This window comes from Pan troglodytes, chromosome 1 (genome assembly GCF_028858775.2).
Source record: "Pan troglodytes isolate AG18354 chromosome 1, NHGRI_mPanTro3-v2.0_pri, whole genome shotgun sequence".
NCBI lineage: Eukaryota > Metazoa > Chordata > Mammalia > Primates > Hominidae > Pan > Pan troglodytes.
This window is the reverse complement of record NC_072398.2, coordinates 100,157,301-100,180,336: the sequence shown is the minus strand read 5'-3', so window position 1 is coordinate 100,180,336 and position 23,036 is coordinate 100,157,301. Positions and strand designations below refer to the sequence as shown.

The 23,036-nt window shown below is 44.2% G+C and overlaps 1 non-coding gene and 1 pseudogene across 1 annotated transcript; one reads left to right on the top strand and one right to left on the bottom strand.

Annotated features, from left to right (window-relative positions):
• Positions 1-5,437: 5,437 nt before the first annotated feature.
• Positions 5,438-6,841, bottom strand: LOC745368 (cerebral cavernous malformations 2 protein-like; annotated as a pseudogene).
• A 13,330-nt stretch (positions 6,842-20,171) lies between these two features.
• Positions 20,172-20,332, top strand: LOC112207645 (U1 spliceosomal RNA). Its single transcript, XR_002942066.2, has one exon. It is a non-coding gene; the product is annotated as a U1 spliceosomal RNA (small nuclear RNA).
• Positions 20,333-23,036: the final 2,704 nt, after the last annotated feature.

Genomic DNA, 23,036 nt, shown 5'->3' with positions numbered 1-23,036 from the left:
AATATCTTCAGAGAAAAACGAGAAAGAAGCTTTCTGAGAAACTGCTTTGTGATGTGTGCATTCGACTCACAGAGTTAAACTTCCTTTTGATGGAGCAGTTTGAAAGCACTGTATTTGCAGAATCTGCTAAGCCATATTTGGGAGCACTTTCAGGCCTATGGTGAAAAGGGAAATATCTTCAGAGAAACACTAGACAGAAGCTTTCTAAGAAACTGCTTTTTGATGTATGCATTCAACTCATCGAGTTCAACGTTTCTTTTGATCATGCAGTTTGGAATCACTGTTTTTGTACAATCTGTGAAGGGATATTTGGGAACACTCAAGCAGCTCCAAGGCTTCCCAAAGTGCCAAGATTTACAGGCATGAGCCACTGCTATGGACCTTACATAATGCCTCTAACTTCAGCACATTTAGCAAATTTCTCCTTGGCGGGAGCGATACCAAATCATATTCTGATTTATTTCTCAACTCTAATAATGCCCCTTTCTTCATTTATTTGCTGGCACAACAAACTTTGTCCACCACCCTCCTCACCACCCCCCCCCACTTTATTTTAGACTAGGTCTCACTCTGTCCCCCAGGATGGAGTGCAGTGGCTTGACCTCAGCTCACTTCAGCTCCAGCCCCTTGGCTCTAGTGATCCTCCCACCTCAGCCTCCAGAGTAGCTGGATCTATAGGCATGCACCACCACATTCACCTTTTTTTTTTTTTTAAGAGTTAGGGTCTTGCTATGTTGCCGAGGTTGGTCTCCAACCCCTGGGCTCAGGAGATCCATCTGCCTCGGCCTCCCAAAGTTCTGGGATTTCAGGCATGAACTACCGTGTTGGCCATGTGCCCATGATATTCTAATAAGGGGAGAGGCTCCCTCCTGGCTTAACTAAGGGGACAATACAACAGAAGGACATGGTGGACATTACACACAGATATTCTGTTGCACAGGATGGACAGCTAAATTTCTAACACATTTTATGTTTATTTTACTTTTTTATTTTTTGTGACAAGGTCTGCCTCTGTTGTCCAGGCTGCAGTGATCATAGTTTGCTGTAGCCTCAAAATTCTGGGCTCAAGTGATCCTCCTGCCTCAGTCTTCCAAGTAGCTGCACCTACAGGTATGCAACATCACAGCTGGCTCTTAAAAAAAATAATAATCCTGTAGAGATGTGATCTCACTATGTTGCCCAGGCTGGTCTCCAACTCCTGAGCTCAACTGATCCTCCTACCTCAGCCTCCCAAAGTTCTGTGCTGAGATTACTGGCATAAGCCACAATTGTCAGCCCTGTTTCTTTTTAAAATTTATTTATTTTGGGACAGGGCCTCACTCTGTCACCCAGGCTGGAGTGTGGTGGCATGATGATGGCTCACTGTAGCCTCAACCTCCCTGGGCTCAGGTGATCCTCCCACCTCAGCCTCCTGAGTAGCTGGGAGTAGCAGCATACACCAACATGCCTGGCTAATTTTTGTATTTTTTTTGTAGAGATGGAGTTTCATCATGTTGACCAGGCTGCTCTCCAACTGAGCTCAAGCAATATGCCTGCATCAGCCTCCTAAAGTGCTGGTATTACAGTTGTGAGTCACTGCCTGGCTTATCATTGTTTCCTGTGGTGACCAAGTCACATGGGTCCAGAGAAGACAGATCACAGTGACTTCTTTGATAGCTTTCTGCCAAGTTGCTTATCCAAAGAAAGCAAAATCACAATGGTCCCAGACATTTTTTTCTCCTCCCCTTTCCTCTTTTCTTTATAAATCTTGATTTTACTTTTATTTGCTGAAAACAATCTAATGCCAGTTCTCCCTTCTATGTTAATGGACAATGAGCATGCAGATAAGTGTCTCTATATGATTCCTTCACAGATTTCTTTCAGAGGCTATGTCTATAAAAGTTAGTCCATCTGAGACCCATCATTGGAGCCAACAGAATCCTACACCTAACAGGCCCCTGGTGCAGACCTGGATCCTTAGAGCTATTGGCTCTTGTTCCTGCAGTTCTTCTGTTTTCATGAGCAGAAACTGAGCTCTTTTGCTTTTAAATACTAAGTATGGTCATTGGACAAGTCCTTTCCTTCTCTGTCTCTCTCTCTCATGTTTGCATCATGTTTTCCACCGTCAGTGGCATCAGTGTAGATTTCTGGTAAATGTTATGGAGTGAATTTCTCGAGACAATCTCTGTTGGGTGGTGTTTGGCAGTAATCCAGTCCCTGTTTGGCGATACCTGACAGCTAATCTACTCTGTGAGTCTTTTTTGATTGTTTATTCATTGTCCTGAGGATAATTGTATTTCCTCATACTTGAGACTGCAGCAAATGGGAAGTTGCTCATATCTCATCTTTCCAATGTTTGGTAAAAAATTTATGGGCCCAGTAGCTGTCAATATCTGCAAGAGTGGCATCTCTATTATAAAGATGATCTTACTACTCAATGCCCCTCACCCCCAACCGAATTTCATTCCATAGGAGCTCTTGGCTATAACAAATTAATAGACCTAAAGGAGAAGTTAACAGGAAGACAACAGAATCTACAGCTTGTAAGGAACAGTTTTCTTTGATTCATATATTCGGGTTTCTAACCAGCTGAAAAACTCCTGGGCTCAGTCAATCCTCCCACGTCAGCCTAATATTTACACTCACCACAGAGATGCATGTGGAGAAGATGATGATTTTGGAATGCTTTAGAAGCAACATAGGTTTCTGATCTCACCAGGTCAATCCATCAAAAATGACCAATAAATCTCTGACCTCTTAGAAGCAATTTGAAAACCCAAATCTTTGGCCATCATCAAAATTCCTTTTCATTCAAAATTAGGTACTCTGGAGAGCAACGACAACCATTTTGCTGATGCTGCAGCTAAGAATGCAGCTCTGAAGGTGACAAGAGACACAGAACTTCTCTAAATGACTACTGACTTATGACCCATTGAAACCGTGATTAGAAGAAGCATATGTGGGATCTCCCAAGCAGGAGATCTCTGGAAAGATAAAGGGAACAAGTTTTTCTTCAGAAACAGGCATATGGGATGGGCCCAATAATACACAGATCCACCCCTTAGGCTTCAATTACCCTTTTTAAAGTAGTTCATAAGCTTACTCATTGGAATTCAGACTAAATGATAGCATGGGGAAAGCAGTGTATTGAAAACCATTGTCTACATTTGCACAAAAGGTTTATTCTTGCTGTACTGTCTGTTCTGTCCCAAACATAATCCTGGAAAACCCCTTCATGGGTCACAGGGACATTTTAACTTTAGGACCCTTTGAGACATGGCAGTTAGACTTTATCCAGCTGTCTCCATCTCAGGGTCACAGATACTTTCTGGTGCTAAATTGTATATGTCTCACTGGGTGAAACATTTCCATACTGGTGAGCCACAGCCCAAGTAGCAGGTAGATTGTGATTAGAAAAAAATCATTCCTCATGGGGAGTGCCATCTGATCTCCATGGCAACTGAGGAACACACTTTATCAGGCAGATAGCTGGATCCATTTGTAACATTTGGCCTATGTCCCAACATTTCCATTTTGCCTATCACCCCTAATCCTCTGGACTAGTGCAACTCAATAATGATACAATAAAAACTCAATTGACAAAGCTAACAGAAGTTTTTAACTTTCCCTGGTCAAAGCTCCCCCACAGTTTCTGGAAAACTTCCACTCACTCCCTTTGAAATAATAAGAGAAAGACCCATGCAGTGGTTAGATGAAGGCGCTTATGAACCTGCGCTTCTTAAAGGTAACATTCTCCATTATTGCTAAGGTCTCACAAAACTTCTTACCAAGAGCTCCAAAATTAATAAAATATTCCTTTCATAATGAGCTGATGGGAGATGAAAATATAAAAAATTATGCCTATAACCTGGAGATGTTGTTTAGTAGAAACAACTTCAAATAAAATATTCCCTCCAAGTCCACTGGAGGGCACCACATAAGTATTATTAATATTAATGTTGTTATTATTATTATTACTTTTTGAGATGGGGTCTCACTCTGTTTCCCAGGCCAGAATGCAGTGGTGCAATTATGACTCACTGTAGTCTTTAACCCCTGGGGTCAAGCCATCTTCCTGCCTCAGTCTCCCAAGTAGCTGGGACCAGAGGTGTGAGCCAATGCACCTGGCTCGCATCTGGCATTATTGCCCAATCTCTGTGGCAGTAAACATAAGGGCGTTGACAGATAGATTCATGTTTCTCATACTTAAAAGGCAACCCTACCAGAGTGGACATCTGTCAGTGGAGGTTTTCACTTAAAAGTGACCTGCAATATTCCTGACAGGGATAGCAAGTAGCTGACATCTGTTATAGTCCACTTTCACCCAAAGTAACAGCCTGTATAAGCAGTTATTCACAATTCCAGCACTTGCTGCATGTATATTCTCTAAAGATATGACACACTAGTCCTGTTGCATGCATGTGTATATACATATACCTACACATATAGCAAAATGCCTATGATCAGATTTCTGTTTTACTGTCCCTAATTAATTCGATTACAGCAGGGAGGGATAATTCTCTGATCAGAATCTCACAAACCATTCCTACTGTGGGAAATTTGACAAGGTGCTGGGTTTGCTACCTTAAACCACCAACCACTTTTGAACAGTCATCCACTTTTTTTTTTTTAAATGGCGTCTCACTCTCTGACCCAGGCTAGAGTGCAATGGCACGATCTCGGCTCACTGCAACCTCTGCCTCCTGGGTTCAAGCGATTCTCCTGCCTCAGCCTCCAAAGTAGCTGGGATTACAGGCGCCCACTGCCATGCCTGGCTAATTTTTTGTATTTTTAGTAGAGACGGGGTTTCACCTTGTTCCCCAGCCTAGTGTCGAACTCCTGAGCTCAGGCAATCTACTTGCCTCGGCCTGCCAAAGTGCTAGGATGACAGGTGTGAGCCATGGCACCCGGCTACATCCACGCCCTGGAAAGAAAATGTCCTGCCAGACTCAAACGGGTATCATAGCTTTACTCAGATTTTCAGCAGTGAGGGTTTTCCAAGGATCTAATGATGTTAATTTTTCAGCTTGTTTCCCTCACTGATAAGCCTTTTTTTTTTTTTAACTATTATTCACATTGCAGTAAACTTCTTTTTAAGGTCTCTGAGAGTTACAATAGGAACATCATGTGTAAAACTGTTAACTGTCCAAGGGCACAGCCAACAGGACTGGCTCTCCCTGCCAGCTCAGGTAGGCCCTCCCCAAGCCGGGACATGCTGCTGGGCTTGGCTGAGCCCTGGTGGACAAGGCAAAGAGCCTTCCACCCCGCTCTGGGGCTCGTGTCCCTCGGCAGCTCCCTGCTGCTTCACAGTAGAGGATCTGGGCCGCCTGGGGCCACCTGTGCCTGGAGCCTCTCCCTGGCCCCGACCGAGGGCTGACACTCAGGTCTGGGCAGCTCCTTCTGGGAAGGCCTACAACGACTGTGTGGAAGGTGTGGGTGCCCCCCCATCCACTGCCCATCATGCTGAGTCCTGGTCCATGCTGCAGCCCAGTGCCTCAATGTCATTGCTGATGTCCGAGATTATGCCGTCCCCCTCATCCCCTTCTGAGGGCGCCGACCGGTCATCAGAGCTGCACGTGGTCCTTTTCCCGTTGGTAGTGGAACTGGACGTGGTGCTCAGGGCCCGCTGGTGCCTGCCAAAGCTGTCGGTGACGATGCGGCGGTGGTCCTTCACGCCAATGGTCTCCAGGAAGTTTTCAAAGTTCTGGCTGTCTTTCTCAGGGATGAAGGGCCTCAGACCAAGCAGCAGGAACTTGGGGCTGTCCCCATAGAGCTGCCGAAGGTCGATGAAGAACTCGTGGACAGAGGCCCCATTGCGGTACTCGTGCAACAGCGCTGCAAACTGCTGGATCTCCTGCGACAACAGCTTGGTGCGCAGTGTCAACATAGAGTCCTGCAGCAGCTCAGTGGTGCTGGCGCTCAGCTCACTCTCACTGATGGTCTTGCCGTGAGGTGACGCACCACCCACATCCACGGATTCAAGAAAGCAGAAAGTGCTGGCTTCCACCTCATAAGTCTCCTTAAAGTCCACTTTTGTGGAAGAGTCATCGCTGTGCAGGCACAGGTGGTGGGTGGGGGTGGATGCCCCATCAAATATCGCTCTGTCCAGAAAGTCAATGGTAGACTCCGTGTAAACAACCTGGAAGACCTGGCCTCACAGACAGCAAAGTTCCTCCGCAGCGACCTTGCTCTCTGCAGCCAGGATGACCAGGCAGCAAGCCTCCACGGACCCAACTGCACTCTCTGACGGGGAGCCTGCACAGAGGCCTCTGGAACTTTTCGCACACAGACTCTGGCTGGGGGAGATTCCTGGGTCTTGGGCTGTCTTCAGGACCACCAGGTGTGTGGCGTCATCCCGAACATAGAAGACGGTGGTGATGTCATGGATGGGCACCCTGAGGATGATATCCTCTCCGCCCCTCCAGGCCAGCCTGGACATTGTACGCAGACAGGCTGAGCACAGCATCGTGCTCCGGAGTCAAGTGTCCCTGAAGCTAGTGGCCTGTTTGCATTGTCTGTGAAATGCAGGATTTCAGTCCTACTGAGGGATTCAGGTATCCTAGAATGCACGTTAACTGACCTAAATACTTTACCTCCTTCTCAATATAGTCACTTAGCAGTCTGTCTGGCTGGATGTGCTCAGGCAATGACAACACCACAGTGTGCAGAGGGTGCCTGTCTGTCATCTTCTCATGGGATTTCTTATCTCTGCTCTTTTCACCTTCTAGGAATACTCGTTTAAATGGCGAGACAATTCCAGGCTCATGGAATTCTTCATGGAATACCCCATGTGAAATTCTGTTTGAGGAATTTCTTTGGAGAGATTTTGGTTCCTCCTCCTCTGCCGATAGCTACTATGCATTCTCTATTCACTTCTTGCCCTCCTCTTCCATATCGCCTCATGCGGCTCCCGTGGCCCTCTGGGCCCCAGGAGCCCTGCAGCCAGTGGCTGCTACATGCTAGTCCCAGGCCCACCGCCCCCAGGCTCCAGGCAACACCCGCCAGCAAGCCTGAAGTGGATAAGCACTGTTAATAGACACCTTTGCCTCTGTTTTCACCTTAAATGATGTTACATAACCCAGTTATTTGCTTTCGAATGCCGCCTGGTTTGGTGGAAGGAATTTTTTAATGTGTGAATATATTTTCTTATAAAACCAATTGGCATACTCTTTCAGTGGAGTGAATAGGTAAATTAAGTCTCTAAAACTTGAAAGAAATTACTGCCTGATTATCTTAAGTACAGTAATAATCCCGTATATAAAATTAAAATAAGAAAATTAAGCAGGGTGTGGTGGCTCACACCTGTAATCTCAGCACTTTAGGCAGCTGAGGAGGGAAGATCGATTGAGGCCTGGAGTTCCATACCAGCCTGAGAGACATAGTGAGACTCCTTCATCCACAATTTTTTAAAAATTAGCTAATTAGGCCTAGCACAGTGGCTCACGCCTGTAATCCCAGCACTTTGGGATGCCGAGGTGGGTGGACCACCTGAGAAGGAATTCCAAACCAGCTTGGCCAACATGACCAAACCCCATCTCTACTAAGAATACAAAATTAGCTGGGTCTGGTGGCACACGCCTGTAATCCCAGCTACTTGGGAGGCTGAGGAAGGAGAATCGCTTGAACCTGGGAGGCAGAGGTTGCAGTGAGCTGAAATCGCATCATTGCACTCTAGCCTGGGCAACAAGAGCAAAACTCAGGCTCAATAGTAATAATAATAATAATAATAGTAATAATAATGCAAGGATGTAATAGTCCCTTTCCAAATGTGTGCACACAAGTAACCGTGTTCTGTTCGGGTGACCTGACCAAGGAGAAAGAAGTTTCAAGGCCCCCTTGTGCTCTCACTGCTGCCCAGATGTCTGGGAGTGTCAGCCACCTCTTGACCTCAATTCCCCACTTCCTTCTCCTTTCCCCAACATACAAGAAGCCAGAAATTTTTACTAACTTGAGAAGTTTCTTTAGGACATTAGTTCACCATCTTCTTGGTTTACTAGCTCTCTGAAATAAAGTCACCTTCCCTGCCCCAACACCTTGTGTCTCCTGACTTCTTGGCTGTCATGCAGCAAGTAGGGTGAGATTTGGACTCAGTTACTTACTAATTCAGTAGGTAATATCTTTAAAAGGAGATAATTCTAGAAACTAGGAGACTGAATTATTCCACTTACGATTTCTTCATAAATACATTTAGATGTCATCTAATACATGATGCCATCATCCGCTACTAAATGCCAGCTCAATGTGTAATTTCAAGATATATAGTTAATTTTAAAATCCATGACTAATATTAATGATTATATGGCATTAATAATGGAGTTAATAAATAATTTTGATAAAAGAGTTAATAAATAATAATAATTAATTTTGATTGCCTTAAAATTGAATAGGTAATAAATAATTTTGATTGCCTTAAGATTCTCTCTCTATATTACTTTACTTGGAGAATAGTGTTGCTTGTTGATTTCACAACATATATATATATATATATATATATATATATATAACATATAAATTTTTTTCTGTTTTTGTGACAGAGTCTCACTCTGTCACCAAGGCTGGACTGCAGTGGTGCAGTGATAGCTCACTGAAACTTCAGCCTCCAGAGCTCAGATGATCCTCCTGCCTCAGCCTCCCCAGTAGCTGAGACTATAGGTTCCCCCCACCACACCTGGCTAATTTTTGTATTTTTAGTAGAAATGGGTTTTCACCATGTTGGCCAGGCTGATCTCAAACTCCTGACCTCAAGTGATCCATCCACCTCATCCTTCCAAAGTCCTGGAATTACAGGCATGAGCCACCTCGCCTGGCCCTACGTATTGAATTTTTTATGTGGCATTAGCTTTTAAATCAAAGCCACCACCAAAAGCCAGCTTTGCAAAGAGAGTATATCACTGAGAACCATGTACAACATGTAATGCTGGTGAGTTTTAATTATACCTCAGTAAACTTGACTTAAAAAAAAAAAAAAAGACATTCCCAGATTTTGGCACAATGGAAGCATTATAATTTTCTATTCATTTGTGGCAAGAGTATAAATAAGTTCAAAAACTTTGGAAAATTGTTTGGCAGTATACTCTAATGGTAAAACACACATACATATATGCTGTGACCCAGAAATTCAACTTTTCTACCCCATAGACTTGTGCTTTCCAATATGATACCCACAAACCACGGGTAGCTATTGAACACTTGAAATCTTGCTAGTGTCACATGGGGTAACGATAACATCTTAAATCTATTTAGTTGAATATATTTTATAAAAAATAATTTCACCTCTTTCTTTTTACTTTTTAAAACATGTCTACTAATACATTTAAAAGTACATATATGCTTGGCATTATATTTCTAATGGAATTTCTATTTCTAGAGAAACATGTGAATATGGTTTACCAAAGACATGTAAACAAATTCATATTTATTCAAAATATTCCTAAACTATAAAGAATTCAAATGTCTGAGGAAAAAAAGAAATTTTATGTGAGGAAAGTGAGTGCTTTCAAATTAACAAGCCCAGAGTTAGGCATTAAAATGAGACAGCAACAACATCCCACTTCCCTGTTTTGAAGCCATGTATTCATCTATTGAAACTGCTTGCTATCACCACAAGTAGCTATAAAACAACCTAAACATGCTGCACTGGACACCATCTCTCACTCCCTGTAGCTGAACAATGTATAGCTAATCATTAATCAATGTTATTTCTGTAAACTTCAGGGAGTTCCTGACAAGCAATTTTGTACCAGCCAACACCCCATCCCCCTTTTTGGTCTTTAGAAACCTGCTTGTAACAAAGGGCAAATGGAGCCCATATCCAAGATTGCTTCGGTCTGAGTCTTCCAGGTAAGTGTCCTCACATTGGCTCAAACAAACTCTTTAAATCATATTTTGTGCTTAAGCCCCTTCCTTCTAGGTCGATGTTTTTGGCCCAGGGAGCAGGATTCAGAGCAACTCATCTCTGACCATCTGACTGTCCTCTCAAAGGCCTCCAGGGTGGCTACATAGTAGTAAGAATTTGATTGGTGAGATCAGTTTGCAGACCAGGAAGAGACAGTCTCTGGTGTGCGTCTTTGAAGAGGTGTTTTCTCTTCAGAGAGAGAGAGAGGGCAGGTTGATTTTTGTGCCTCACAGGGTGTGTATCACACAATGGAGTTATACACATTCAGCAGGTTTGGGGAAACGTCATTTCTGAGGGGTGTTGAGCTCATGTGCAATGGGTAAACATATATGTAACATGCACCCCATCTTCACATTGGGAAGAGATTTTATCATTAAAATTCGGTGGAAATTGGCTCTTTATGTCAAAAGGTGAACTACAGGACACGAAGTCAGTTTGTGTACAGTCCCTGTAACATGGCTGAAACGGGCTCAAGGTCTGCAGTTGCTTATCAGGAAAGGATGGAAGGGCACTCCTCTGTCCCATCAGAGGTCTAGTGATCTGGGTTGCAAATCCAGTTGAGAATTGCTGGGAAGATTTTGACAATTTGCCTGCTAGCTCCTATTGTTAAGGAGTTTAGCAAGAGTGTGGTTTTTCTTGTAGCCTTAGCGATTTGGGAAGTTGCTATGCCAGTCCAGCCCTGAATCCTTCACCTACAGGTAACTTTTGTTTCCTTAACCTTAGAGTCTGTCTTAGTCTACAAGGGGACATCTATTTTCGTCTCTCAGACCACATTCCTCCTGGACTGGGTGCCTGGCCAGCTTTGAAATCCTCGCGTTCTGACTCAAAGAAACAGATGGGCAGTAAGTGGTGAATCCTCCTGAAAGCTGGACCTTCCCCCTCTGGTTGAAGGCCTGGAGTTTGCTTGAGTTGTCCTTTCCAGCCTTCCCTTTCTACAATGGAGGTTTTCTGTCTTTAAGCTGTGGTTAAGAGACTTGAGTTTCAGGGGGAAAAAACTGTCCTTTCCACCTCTGCCTCAGGACAGAAAGTTTGGGTCACAGTCAGGCAAAGGGCTGTGTGGAAAGCTTCTGCCTTTTCTGCCTCTGTCTCTCATCAGGAAGGTCTGGGTCAAGATATTGGGAGGTAGGCACTGGTGGTTTTGTTTTCCGTAGCATGCTTTTATGAAAGTTTGAACTTAGCTTTTCACTTGTGACTAATTCTTGTTAGTTCTTTTTTTTTTTCTTCTGAGACTGAGTTTTGCTCTTGTTGCCCAGGATGGAGTGCAACGGCATGATCTCAGCTCATCGCAACCTCCGCCTCCCAGGTTCAAGTGATTCTCCTGCCTCAGCCTCCCACGTAGCTGGGATTACAAACGTGCCACCACGCCCAACTAATTTTGTGTTTTTAGTAGATACGGGGTTTTTCCATGTTGTTCAGGCTGGTCTCAAACTCCTGACCTCAGGAGATCTGCCCACCTCGGCCTCCCAAAGGGCTGAGATTACAGGCGTAAGCCAATGTGCCCGGCCCCTGTTAGTTCTTAGCTGGAAAATGCACGGAAGTGCTTTCTCCAGCCCTGAGGAAAAGAAGTGATCTGCTCCCGCTGACCCATTCAGGGACTCCAAGTGACCAGGGACGCTGCAGAGGTGTCACGGTCACTACTCACCATGTGAAGGCGGCCTCGTAGAGCATTCCCCAGCAGAAGAACGTCTTTATGAATCCCCTTTCCTGCTCTTATGGGAGGGTATATGTGCGATGGATCCCCCAGAGCAGATGCACTCTGTGGCCACCTGGTGGTTAGAAACAGTGGGAGCCACTTAGACAGTGATACACAACTCCGTGATATCTGTAGGAGTGACTACATAAGCAGGACAATGTGACCCAAAACACATCCCAGACTTTGGTCATCTTTGCAAAGCTCCTGAATTATGGGAAATCAAGCTTCAAAATCTGAGCATACTTTGAAGAAACAACCGCGTTTAGAACCACCAGCTGAGTTTCTGTATAACAGTTATGAAGCATCCTCTTGTAAATATCCAAGAAACCTGACCCACCTAACCAGAAAAACTCATAAGTAGAATAGAGAAAACGGGGGTCTTTTGAAATGCCTAAAATAATTTATTAGGGCACACAATTGGAAAAATTTGGTTTTAGATTCAGGCAAATTAAATGGGAGACTTACTTCCAATGATACCTAGAAATTTCTAAAAGAACTACTGAGAAAATTGCCTCCATTGAGGATTTAAACTGGGGATATCTGATGCTTTTTCTGAATTGAGAAATATTGAGGAGGCTTTGTCTCTTTCACCTCCAACTGCTCCTTTTCCTCCTGCCCCTGCACCTGAATAGTCTCCCTTACCTGAGCCCTCCTGTCCTGCCTTACCTCTTCTTCCATCACCATCAACTGAGGAAAGTCCCCAGGACTCTGGCCTCTTCCCTGAAACTTCTGTTCTGGCAGCCCCTTTCAAGGTAAAACCCACAGGAAGAGGGGAGCCTACCATTGTGTATACTACTTCACCATATGTGAATTAAGAATGTTGTAAAAGCCTTCCCTTTTCTAAATTAAAATGCATTTTCCTCTTCTCTTTCTAAAGCAGTATCTGCTTTAGATTTAGATGTAGATTGGAGGAAAATTCAGCAATGCACTTAAAAGGCCAAATAAATCTGTCATTGATATTTTAAATGGTAGAAAATAATTTATTTATTTATTTATTGAAACAGGTTCTCACTCTGTCACCCACGCTGGAGTGCAGTGGCTCCATCATGGCCCACCACAGCCTCAAACTTCTGGGCTCTAGCAATCCTCCCACCTCAACCTCCGAGTAGATGAGACCACAGGTGCATGCCACCACACCTCGCTAATTATTTGACTTCTTATAGAGAGGAGGCCTCACTGTGGTTTCCAGGCTGGTCTTGAACTCCTGGGCTCAGTCAATCCTCCTGCGTCAGCCTAATATTTACACTGACCACAGAGATGCATTTGGAGAAGGTGATGATTTTGGAATGCTTTAGAAGCAACATAGGTTTCTTATTTCACCAGGTCCACCCATCAAAAATGACCAATAAGTCTCTGACCTCTTAGAAGCAATTTGAAAACCCAAATCTTTGGCCATCATCAAAATTCCTTTTCATTCAAAATTAGGTACTCTGGAGAGCAACGACAACCATTTTGCTGATGCTGCAGCTAAGAATGCAGCTCTGAAGGTGACATCAGACACAGAACTTCTCTAAATGACCTTGCTGACTTATGACCCATTGAAAATGTTATTAGAAGAAGCACACATGGGATTTCCCAAGCAGGAGACAGATCTCTGGAAAGATAAAGGGAACAAGTTTTTCTTCAGAAACAGATACATGGTGTGGGCCCAATGATACACTGACCCACTCCTTAGGCTTCAATTACCCTTTTTAAAGTAGTTCATAAGCTTACTCATTGGAATTCAGACTAAATTATAGCATGGGGAAAGCAGTGCTATTGAAAATCATCGCCTACGATTGCACAAAAGGTTTATTTTTGCTGCACTATCTGTTCTGTCCCAAACATAATCCTGGAAAACCCCTTCATGGGCCACAGGGACATTTAACTTTAGGACCCTTTGAGACATGGCAGTTAGACTTTATCCAGCTATCTCCATCTCAGGGTCACAGATACTTTCTGGTGCTAATTTATATGTGCTCTCGCTGGGGTGAAGCATTTCCATACTCATGAGCCACAGCCCAAGTAGCAGGTAGATTGTGATTAGAAAAAAATCATTCCTCATGGGGAGTGCCATCTGATCTCCATGTCAACCGAGGAACACACTTTATCAGGCAGGTAGTTGAATCTATTTGTAACATTTGGCCTATGTCCCAACATTTCCATTTTGCCTATCACCCCTAATCCTCTGGACTAGTGCAACTCAATAATGATACAATAAAAACTCAATTGACAAAGCTAACAGAAGTTTTTAACCTTCCCTGGTCAAAGCTCCCCCACAGTTTCTGGAAAACATCCACTCCCTCCCGTTGAAATTATAACAGGAAGACCCATGCAGTGGTTAGATGAAGGCGCTTATGAACCTGCGCTTCTTAAAGGTAACATTCTCCATTATTGCTAAGGTCTCACAAAACTTCTTACCAAGAGCTCCAAATTAATAAAGGATTCCTTTCATAATGAGCTGCTGGGAGATGAAAATATCAAAAATTATGCCTGTAAACTGGATACGTTGCTTACTGGAAACAACATCAAATAAAATATTCCCTCCAAGTCCACTGGAGGGCACCACGTAGGTATTATTAATATTAATTTCTTTTTCTTTTTGAGATGGGGTCTCACTCTGTTGCCCAGGACAGAATGCAGTGGTGCTATTATAACTCACTGTAACCTTTAACCCCTGGGGCCAAACCATCTTCCTGCCTCAGTCTCCCAAGCAGCTGGGACCAGAGGTGTGGGCCACTGCACCTGGCTCACATCAGGTATTATTGCCCAATCTCTGGCAGTAAATATAAGGGCATTGACACACAGATTCATGTTTCTCATATCTAAAAGGCAACCTTACCAGAGTGGACATCTGTCAGTGGAGGTTTTCACTTAAAGGTGATCTGCAATCTTCCTGGCCAAGATGGTGAGTAGCTGACATCTGTTATGGTCCAATTTTGCCCAACATACTGGCCTATATAAGCAGTTATTCACAATTCCAGTGCTTACTGCAACTGAAAGAGTTGGTATCTTTTTCTATTGACTGGAATACATACACTGTTAGGGCTCCTTTAAGTTGTAAATTCCTCCTGATTCCACTGACAATGCAAATCAGGGTCACATCAAGCAAAACTTGTTTATCGAATCTGTCTCACTAATCCTTACCTTCCTGCCCCATGTTTCAGTTTAACCCATCATAATTGTACTGTCAAAATAACTTCCTGTAATCCCAGCAATTTGGGAAGCCAAGGCAGGAGGATCACTCGAGCCCAGGAGTTTGAGACTAGCCTGGGCAAAGTGGTGAAACCCTGTCTCTACAAAATATACAAAAATTAGTTGGGCATGGTTGTGCCCAACTTTAGTCCCAGCCACTCAGGAGTATGAGGTGAGAGGATGACTGGAGCCCAGGAGTTCGAGCCTGCAGTGAATTCTGGTGACACTACTGCACTCCAGACTGGGCAAAAGAGTGAGGCCCTGTCTCAGAAAGTAAATAAATAAGCTGGGCATGGTGGTGGTGTGTGCCTCTAACTCCAGCACTTGGGAAGCTTAGGTAGGATGATTCATTGAGCCCTGAAGGTCAAGAGGTCAAGACTGTACTGGGCTGTGATCATGCCACAGCACTCCAGCGTGGGCGACAGTGAGACCCTGGCTGAAAATAATCAAAAATCCGAAACAAAACCAACCAAACAAAAAGTTGTTGCCTCACTCTGAAATGACAGTGGCAAACACAATGATGCTATTGGAAAGTTAAGAGAAAAACACTCCCTCCTGCTATCAGGATCCAACCTGCCATCTTGCTCTAATATGTGTGACCCATGGTTTAAATGTCAAAGGCTGATGTACCCAAATTATACTACACTTACCTGTTATGCGCCAGCATTTATTTTGTCTCTGGAGGAGATCACCATCCATGGCCCTTAAATGTCTGAAGGCATGGAATGATGAAGTGCAATATCTTTTAGGATATTTGGTCATATATACATATATATATATATATATATACATATATATATATATATATATATGGCTTCACTTCAGCCTAGGAGACAGAGTGAGAATCCATCCAAAAAAAAAAAAACAAACAAACAAAAAATCGGATGAGTGTCCTCAAGCTTTTCACTAGGCATCCCCACCACTCTATTTTAGTAATAGATGGAGATCCTGTTGGGGGAAAATTTGCTAATTATCTGCCTGGCCATTAAGAAAGTTAACTCCAAACATTTTTGGGGGAGCATGCTTTTGTTTGATGGGATGTTGCTTCCAATGGTTAGAAATCCTTCTTTAGCCTCAGGTAACATTGCTGATAAAAACAGGGCATGGTGGCTCTGGCCTATAATCCCAGTGATTCAGAGGCTGAGGTGGAAGGATCACTTAAACCCAGGAGTTCCAGGCTGCAGTGAGCTATGATGGCGACAGTGCACTCCAGCCTGGGCGACAGAGCCACTCTTCCTCTCTGAAAGAAAAATAAAGAGTCCAGGCTTGCTGGCCTATGCTTGTAATCCCAGGATTTTGAGGGGCTCAGGTGGGAGGATTGTTTGAGGGCAGGAATTTGGGACCATCCTGAGCAAGGTAGTGAGACCCTGTCTCTAAACAAACAAACAAACACAAACCAAAATTAGCCAGGCATAGTGGTGCATGTCTGTAGTCCCAGCTACTTGGCAGGCTGAGGTGGGAGGATTGGTTGAGTGAGGGAGGTTGAGGCTACAGTAAGCTGAGACTGCACCACTGCAATCTAGCCTGGGCAACATACCAAGACCATGTCTTAAAAAAAAAAAAAGAAAGAAAGAAAGACAAAAGGAAAGAAAGAAATATGGCTGATGAAACTGTAGCCTCTTTCACAGCTCAACAAAAAGCTATTCATTCACTGGCTAAGGTTGTACTAGATAATCACATCACTTTAGATTATATATATTTTCAAAGACACTATTAGCCTTATTTAAAAATGGGTAGAACCTGGACTCAGTGGCTGACACCTGTAATCCCAGCACTTTGGGCGTTCAAGGTGGGTGGATCACCTGAGGTCAGGAGTTTGGACCAGCCTGGCCAACATGGTGAAAACCCATCTCCACTAAAAATACAAAATTGGCTGGGTGCAGTGGCATGTGCCTGTAGTCCTAGCAACTTGAGAGGCTGTGGCAGGAGAATCGCTTGAACCCAGGAGGCAGAGGTTGCAGTGAACCAAGATCATGGCACTGTACTCCAGCCTGGGAGACAGAGAGAGAGTCTGTCTCAAAAAAATAAAACCAAAACAAAAACAATGGGTAGATACAGCAGCACTTACAAGAGTTCATAAAAGGAATTGTACGTTGTCAACTGATAGTGTGGAGAGAGCAGCCCCCTGCCCACCTGGTTGTGATCTCTGCACAACACTTGCCCACAACCACCTTTGCCACTTAGTACAATGCAGCCCAGAACACCAAGGGGAGAGCCCCAGCAACAGCAGCCTCCACAGCCCGCTTTAGATGATAGATTTAGCTGAGCAGGGAGGTGGATGTGTGGTGCTTACAACCTCTTTTTGCCTATACATAAATAAATACTTCCCATGAAGTAGAACCTCATCTAGAAAAAATTAGAAGTCATTTGGCTACAAGAAATCATGAAAGAAGAACTGGGATGTGATGTTTTCCCTGATATTTTTAGTTGGCTCCCTAATGGAATAGGTTTCCTTACTGTTCTGGCATACAGATTCTCTTTGTGATTCTCATTCTTGTGTGCATTCTATGTGTACTATTCAAATTATTGATGCTACATATTTCCTGTTTTACTTCTGAGAAAACTGATTTTGTAGTATCTGAAGACTAGAGATGATTCAAAAAGTGATAGCTTTAAACTTAACAGAGGTCTCTTTCTCCTTTCCTCCCCTGCTCTCACCGTGGGAAAGACTATCTGGGAATGAGCCTTCCTGGCAAAGAGGGACACCTTGGCTGAGCTTTTGATCATCAATGCTTTCAAGAAGAAAGATTTTTTAAAGAAGTTTTATCTGAGGAATGTGAGCCACTTCACATGATCAGAGAGACATTAAATCAAGACAGCAACCACTTTCTGCTTCCTTCCTTTTGAGCTATGTATTCAACTGTTGAAACTGCTTGCTATCACCCCAGTTAGCTATAAATTAATCTAATAATGCCACACCAAACACTGTATCCCACACCGTATAACAACGGATAGCCAAGCTCTCATCAACACTATTTCTGAAAACCAATGAGAATTCCTGATAGCCACCTTTCTATCAGCTCATTGTGCGTTCCCCCTTTTGACCTTTAAAAACCTGCTTGTGACAAAGGCCAAAGGGAGCTCAGATCCAAGGTTCTTGGGGTGTGAGTCTTCCAGGCAGCTGCCTTCACATTGGCTCAAGTAAACTCTAAATTATATTTTGTGCTTCAGTAACTTTCTTTTAGGTCAACATGTTCAGCAATGGTAGAATAAATAAATATGTTGGCCTATATTCATACAAAGGAATATGCACAGAAACAAATAACCACATGAATAACATGAAAAATTCATAGATGTACAACTGAGTGAAAGGAGTCAAACCTATGCCTCTGCTCCTGAGACCGAGTTTGAAAAAATTGTAACTGGGAGAACTATCACAGCGAAAGAGATTTGACCTAACTGATTCCATGTTTTTTCCGACGTCCAAGCTGTCCTTGTTCATTCCTGGGCACAGGCCAAAATATCTTTGAGAGGAACTTAGTTTATGGTTTAGCTGTGAAACAAAGATGATAACAGCTGTTTCCCAAAACAAACCCCCTTCCTGCCTGGGGACTAGACTGCCTTTGCAGGACTAACAAATTAGCCACGAGGTTAGAAATGATGGTTTAGGAGTCATGCAGCCTCCAGCTTACAAGATTCTAAACCTCCCCAAATTGTTCCTGGGGATCACATCACTATTGTAAAACCTAAGATCGGTGCATGAGGTATTTTGTAGACCTGCACTGGATGCATCAGCTGGCACCACCCAGATGGATAAACCAGCTAATCTGATCTTGTGGCTCCTACCCAGGAACAGACCCAGCTCAAGAGGATGCTTTAGCTCCCTATGAGTTCAGCTCTGATCTGACCAATCAGAACTCCCAACTCACTGGCCCCCAACCACCAAATTATCCTTAAAAACTCTGGTCCCAGAATGCTCAGGAAGACTGATTTGAGTAATAATAAAACTCTGGTCTCCCACATAGCTGGCTCTGGGTAAATAACTTTCTTTATTGCAATTCCCCTGTCTTGATAAATTGGTTCTCTCTAGGCAGCAGGTAACGTGAACCCATGGGGCAGTTATATTCCCACAAAACCCACTACACACTTTATGATTTGATTTATATGAAAGCAAAGGACAGGAAAAACTTGCCTGATAGATTTGGAGTCTGTGGAGTATTGTCGGAGTTTGGGGTTGTATTCTACAGATTAAAAGTAATCAGTTAAGCACCTGAAAAAAAATTTCCCCCCAATTTTTTTTTCTCCAAATTTGGACCACTTTGTTTCTGTCTTTGCAGAATATAAAGTGCTAACATGAGGTTAAGTGCTAAGGTCTAGAGAAGGTCATGGAAGAGATGACAAACTCCAGCACCATGCCTGAGTGTCCAGTGTGCTCTGCTGGAGCAGCATATTTGTCCATTGCTGTATTTGAAAAAACCCTACAAGATTCATGAAATTGGACCACCATCTTTATAACACTACTAGTGGTAAAACAAGTAAGGATGGCTGGCTTGCAGTCATCTGAGCAGCGTCTCTAGTTTCATAGATATAGTTTCTCTCTGATATTGAACGGCTTCCAATTTCAAGTAGAATGCTACATCACAAGGATAACGATGGGAAGAGAACCAGTTTCTTGTGTAATCCTACATGTTTTAGTCTGCGCATTACAAGTCATTCTTTGAAGAAGGGTGGACAGACTCCAGCTGTCTGCCAAAGAGGTCCTCAGCAACACAAGCTAAGAACCGGCTTCTGGGAGGGCGTGATGGCTCACCCCTGTCATCCCAGCACTTTGGGAGGCCGAGGCTGGCGGATCACCTGAGGTCAGGAGTTGGAGATCAGCCTGGCCAACATGGTGAAACCCCGTCTCTACTAAAAATACAAAAATTAACAGGGCTTCGTGGTGTGCTCCTGTAATCCCAGCTACGCAGAAGCCTGTGGCAGGAGAATCGCTTCAACCCTGGAGGCGGAGGCTGCAGGGAGCCGAGATCATGCGACTGCACTCCAGCCTGGGCGACAGAGCGAGACTCGGCGCAAAACAAAAAACTACAACAGAAACACGCGCTTCTTTGGAAAGATCAGGGGCGGGGAAGGGAGGGAAAGGAAGGAGAGGCAGACGTCACTGTCCACGCAGGCTCTGGCAGCATGTTGGTCGGCTGAGTGGCGGAAGATGGGGCGGAAACGCTGACGGAGACGGGAAAGGCGCTGTCAGTGACACCACGGATAGGGCGACTTCTATGTAGATGAGGCAGCGCAGGGGCTGCTGCTTCTCCACCTGCTGCTTCGCCACGAAGGAGTTCCGTGCTATGGGAGCGAGTCCAGGACTGCTGGTTGGACCTGAGAGTCCCAGCTGTGTGTCAGGGTTAGGAGGGCTTGGGGGCGTGCGGGCCAAGTGACAGTGCATGTAAAAGTTGAGGCGTACGGAGCTGTGGCGGGGCGGAGGTGTGTAAACTCGTAGTTACCTGGGAGGGGAGATGACATCATGAAGGTTGTTTTACCAGGGTGAGGTTTCTCTATTGCACTCCAGATGTACTGACCCTTGCGATTTCCCTAAATGTGGGAAACTTGACTGCATAATTTGTGGTAGTGGGGGACGGCGTTAGTGCTTTCCGCTGAGATCTTGTAGTGCAAAAAATGAGCTCTACGCCAAGGGCTATTCTTAGTTTCTACGGGTTTGTAGCTTTGACGGCATGTTAAGTGTCGTCCTTACAGTCTCAAGCATGAGAAACAGAAAGTATCGTTTTACCGTCCTCTCTGCTGCTGTCGTGAGCTTATTTAACACAAGCTAGGTGGCCGCAGGGCTCTGCTCTAACCTTTCTACGTGGGGCTGCTTTTTGCAGAGATTGCTTCATGGTCTCCAGTCTCTTGGGTTCTCTGTGAAAACCTTCATGTTTTTTCGTAGCCCCCAGAGTCACCCTTCACACAGCCTCTGCTTCTAACTGCAGCTTCCGCAGGTGTTTGTAGGATTTCTGTGCTAGCAAGAAATGTGTTCTCACCTCCTAGAGCCAGGTAGAAACTCTACGCAGACGGGTGCTGTTCTTTGGGATGAAACCATGTCCCCGTTCCGTTGTAGACACAACACGCTTGCTTTCTGTAGGGGAACTGCTCTCCCTGCGCCCAGGTGCCCTTACTCATATTCACCAAGGCCTGTAGGTCAGAATTGCAGTTTCACCTGTCGGCAGAATATGCTGCGATCTACCCCAACTACCCGAACTACCCAGCAATAAAATGGGACACATTACAGAGACATGAGATAGCGTGGATCATCTCAAAAACATTATGCTGAGTGATGAAAAGAGTGCATCCTGTGTGGCGCCATCAGGGTAAATTTCTAGAACAGGTAAAACTAACCTGTATAGTGACAGAAAATACATCATTGATTACTGGGGTCAGGGGGAGGGCGGGACTGACTGCAAAGGGCACAAGAGAACCTTTTAGAGTAATAAACACGTCATCAAACTTGAAATGGATGCATTGTACCATAGTCAATTGACAGCTTAATCAACTTGATTGTAAAAAGGAATACGAAAACCACTCCAAATCTTAATGTCTTCTACTTAATTTAATGTATGCTTACCCTTAGAGGATTCCTTTAGAAAAGTGTCTCTCTAACTGTGATAGGGAGTTCAGGAATTCCTTCATTTCTGTTTCTGTCTCTTTGTCTGCCGTTAAGTTCATGCACTATTAAATGGAATATTTGTAAAATAAAAAGTCTAAGCTCAGTTTTATAAAAGCATACATATATATGCTTTTATATATTTTTATATATTTTAAAGTATATAATTACATGTAATATATAATTTTTATATATTTTTAAATATATATAATATATATTTTTATTATTTTATAATTTTTTCAGGTATATATATCCTTCTTTATTATTTTTCCTTCTTTTTCCTTTTGTAGGGCCTGGGGGGACAGTCTAGCTAAAATATACATTCTTCTCTCTGTAGATAGACCACACAAGACCATGACTCAAGTGTTTCCCTAATGTCCGAGGCCCAGGTCACCCTGAGAAGGGGTGGGGACTTCCTGGGTCACTGGGTCCCTGGCGGGGGGTCTGGGCCTCCAATTGCATGGGGCCAGGAGGCTCGCCCAGGAAAGGGACCCAGCAGTCTCGGTGATCCCAACGGGATGATTCGGCAGTTTCCCTGTGGTCTGGGCCACCGTGATAACCCGGTTTCTGGGACCTGGAACACCGAAGTGGGAGACAAAGAGGAGATGAAGAGGGGGACATCGCAAGGCTCAGACAGCGGGAACAGAAGGGACACGGAGGCCTGCAGTGTAGAGCTTCTGAACTTCAGCGGAATCCCCATTACATTTAGGGAGTAAGAGACGGCCTTACCGTCACAATTAAATGAAAGGTTCCACCGAGACTCGAACTCGTATTGCTGGATTCGGAGTCCAGAATGCTTGCCATTACACCATGGAATCACGCAACACAAACTTCCTAAAGGTGTCTGAATTAGTTTCCACCCACCCATGCTAAGGCATTTCTTTTGATTTCACAAGCAACACTTAAGGAAGGTGGACCTGCAGGAAATAGCCATCCTTCTTGCTTTCTCTCTGCCCTCTCTGTTGATCGACTTCTATCATTTCATTTGCACCTCGGAAAATGAGGCAAAATCCACTGTGGGTTTAGGGCCAGAGAAGAGCCCTTAAAGCCTCCTTCATAGAGTTTCCTGTGCCTAGGTGAAATTCCTTCCTTCCCTTTCCTCCCTTCCTCCCTTCCTTCCTTCCTTCTTCTCTTTTTCTTTCTTTCTTTCTTTCTCTCTTCTTTCTTTCTTTCCTTAAAGCCTTGGTGGCAGAGTTTCCTGTGCTGAGATGAAATTTCTTTTTCCCTCTTTCTTTCTTTCTCTTTCTTTCTTTCTTTCTTTCTTCCTTTCTTTCCTCTCTTTTTGTTGAGACAGAGTCTCCTTCTGTTGCTCAGGCTGGAGTGCAGTGCAGTGGCAGTGGGTGATCTCCCTCCACTGCAACCTCTATCTGTCGGGTTCAAATGATTGTAATCCCCAGTGGCTGGGATTACAAGCGTGGGCCACCAGGTCCGGCTAATTTTTGTATATTTGGTAGAGATGAGGTTTTGCCATGTTGGCCAGGCTGGTCTCAAACTCTTGACCTCAAGTGATTCACCAGCCTTGGCCTCCCGAAATGCTGGGATTACAGGTGTGAGCCATCGTGCCCAGCCCAGAGATGAAATTTCTGCAAAATTTCTGTTATTTTCTTGATGCTTGCCCTCTTTTCCATTTGCCCAAGGAGGCTACATGATTGTCAAAACAGGACATGGGACTTCCTGGGCAACTTGCCCCCTTCCTCCCTGTA